The following is a 3,413-nucleotide window of genomic DNA, read 5'->3' on the forward strand; positions in this document are numbered from 1 at the left end:
TTTAAGCTTTAAAAACTTGTTTTTATGTTCTTTTTAGCACAAATAATTACCCGATTAGTCTCGGGTCTTGAAATTTTGCACAAAACTTAATTTGACAGAAAGGAATTTTGTAAAAATTTTCCAGATTTATTTTCTTATATTTATATTTATTTATCTATTTTTAAATCTTATTAAAATACTAAATATATCAAAAATACCAAAACACTTTAGAAAAATCCCAAGTTTTTCTGGGATGATCTTTATCATCCTCATAACTTTCTGGAATTTTCCCAGATTTATTTTCCTACATTTACATTTATTTATCTATTTTTAAATCTTGTTAAAACACTAAATATATCAAAAATGCCAAAACACTTTAGAAAAATCCCAAATTTTTTTGGGATGATCTTTATCATCCTCATAACTTTCTGGAATTTTTCCAGAATTTAAAACTTATTTTTCAAGCCATTTTCACCCAAAACCGAGCTAGAAAGCCCTAGAACTCGTTTCACCGAAAAGCCTACTTAGACTTTTCCAACTGAGCTCAAATTTTGTGGGTGACTTTTATATGTTATAAAAAGCTTATCTTAAATTTTCCGGAATTTTTCATCATGTTTTGCTATTTTTCACTATTTTTGGCCAAAACCGGGCATTAAATTCACCAAATATTCATCTTTTATCCAAAAATTACCAAAAATTCACAGATCTCATATTTTCATGTGTAGATCATCTCTGTGAAATTTCGTGACCCGACTCTAAGCACACGTAAATCTGTCCATTTTTTCATAACACACGAAAACCGAACTATTTTGTGTTTTCTAGCTTTAGATCGCAAGGATCTCGGTTTCTAGCCTTTGCTAGCCGCTAGATACAACACTTACAAGCACAATATCACTATACCAAGCAAGTTACACCAATAATCAAACCATTTCTTTCAAAGTGTCGGTTTTTAAGTAAAAACAAAGGTTTTAACCGTAGAAATCCATTCCCGACTCTTTTTACTCATTTCTTGGACCATGATCCCTTGTATAGCATGTATACACCTCTTGATCATGCAAGAGTCGGTTTCATCTCGGGTTTTCACCCATCTTTCACTTGGAAACTCATTTTAACAAGATTTTAACCGTAAAAATTCGTTATAAACTCTTTTAACTCATCACTTGGATCAAGATCCTTTGTATAACTTGTATACATCACTTGATCATGCGAGAATCGGTTTCAACTCGGGTTTTCACCCATTTTTACATTTGAAACCTCCTTTTCTCAAGATCATGAAGTTAGAAAGCAAAATTCAAGCTTAAAAACATATGTTATACCTTCAAATCTTGGTTAGAACTTGAGTTTTTGGATGAACTTAGAAGGGTTTAGATAGTTGAGAGAGTTTTGATGTGTAAAAAAAAGAAAAATGAATTGATTATGATTGTAAAGGGACCGATCGGTCCACCATAAGGGTGGGGGGTGGGTCCCACAAATCCATTCTAAGCCACATATTCGGATTACGCAATCCGGATAATGTTGTGGATAATCTGGTTCAGTTCGTTTCTCGTTTAAACTCGTAATTCGGCTTAAAACGGGCCTAAAATGGTTGTTTTTCGGGTTAACATAAAATTTATATAAAACTGATTTAAAAACTTTAAAAACTTAACCCATGACATTAAAACATCATGTTATTAATAATTACGCATCTTTTTCGGTTTGATTGATCGTCTCTTGCTTGGTTTGGTGTTAAAGGTTTCGTTTATCGTACCGACGTACTAATAAATCGAAATCCTTTTTCTGTGCTATAATTCACTTATCCCGAAGCATTAATACCTCGTAAATATCACTAAACATTATATACTTCGTCTATAATGTAATTCCCGATTCGTTCGGGTTTCAATAATCGTTCATTGGTTAATTGTAATTCCAATATGATTCACTATATAATTGAGTATGATTCATACTGTGAACCATATATATTCGTATAAACGTGCTATAAACTCATATAATCAATATTAAATAACACGTAAATAGTATATTCCGGCTAGGGTATACCTGGAGTTGCCGGAATCGTTACATAAACCCCTAGACTTTTCCATTTTTATCAATCTCTACACCAAAGCCTACACCATCAAAAACACATACAAACACCATCCTTATATACCGAGCCAAGACTCGAAGGTGAAAACCTGAGCTTGTTGGTGCTAGAACGTGGTGACGAACCAAACCAACATCAATACTAGATCGTGTTTGTAGACCGACTCGTTTAAGTTACATTTATAACGTATAATTGCTCATCTAAGTTCGTATTCTTTTAGATAATCCTAGATCTGAGTATAATTAGCAAAACCGAATCCAACGAAACAAACTTACTAAAAATTGATTAACATTTGATGGGTTAATTCGTGTATGAAGAAACCGTATGTATATATGTAGCCGTAGCACCCTTTAAAAACGTAATATTTGGAAGGTTTGATGATTAGGGGTTTGTAGGCACCTTGATTCCGAGCTCATTGATACCTAAATCATGATGTTTCGTTAAGGATCGAAGGTTTAATTGCAGATCTAGTATATGTTGACCAGTTCGTGTTCTTGACGATTTTCACTTTGACCCTGAGTCAAAGTCTAGATAAGCACTATTGACATTTCATTATGGTTGATCATTCGTTACGCCGGTCATAACGAATGGGACTCATTCGTTGTGATCTGATAACGAATGAACCTTTAAATTCATTATCAATCCATTCGTTATATTAAGATAATGAACTAGGTCCGTCAAGATAACGAATTAGGCTAACGAACTAGGCTAACGAACTAGGATAATGAACTAGATCATGCAAAGATAACGAATTTGGTGATTCGTTACTCACCAATTTGTTGTGGTAAGATAACGAATTAAGCTAACAAAGCAGGACCATGTAAGTTAACGGATCAGGCTTATTTCGTTATAGCGAATGAGTGGGCGATGTAGATAATAATTTAAAAATCCTAATGGAAAATGTGTTAAGACAGCTTAATGAAAATGCGTTATAGCGAATGAGTGGGCAATGCAGCTTAACCCCAGCCAGGGGCTCTGCCCCTTGGACCCTGCTAGGGGCTGCCGCCCCTAGAACCCCTGCTGCCAGGAGGCGCTGCCACTCGGACCCCCCTTTCGTTGAGGGTTATAATTAAACTAGAAACACTATATGGGTAGGATAGATAATTGATACGTGTAATTGTTATACAGTTAGTCGCGCACAAACTAAATAAAGGAATAACCATAGACGGTGAACGTTGTCGCATTCAGGTAAGCGTCTAGCCCCACTTCCTTGTTATGTTTTCGGGGTTGTGTGCATACTGAATGTGAACATTAATACACTTACCTTAAATGGTAAGTGTATGCCATGATGATCGATGTGATTGTATGTATGAATGTTATGAATGAATGCTTGTCGGTGCGTGAACTATCTTTGGAT

The sequence above is a fragment of the Bidens hawaiensis genome, unplaced genomic scaffold (genome assembly GCF_021521415.1).
Source record: "Bidens hawaiensis isolate Kalapana, Puna unplaced genomic scaffold, B.hawaiensis_p1.1 tig00028927_1, whole genome shotgun sequence".
Lineage (NCBI taxonomy): Eukaryota > Viridiplantae > Streptophyta > Magnoliopsida > Asterales > Asteraceae > Bidens > Bidens hawaiensis.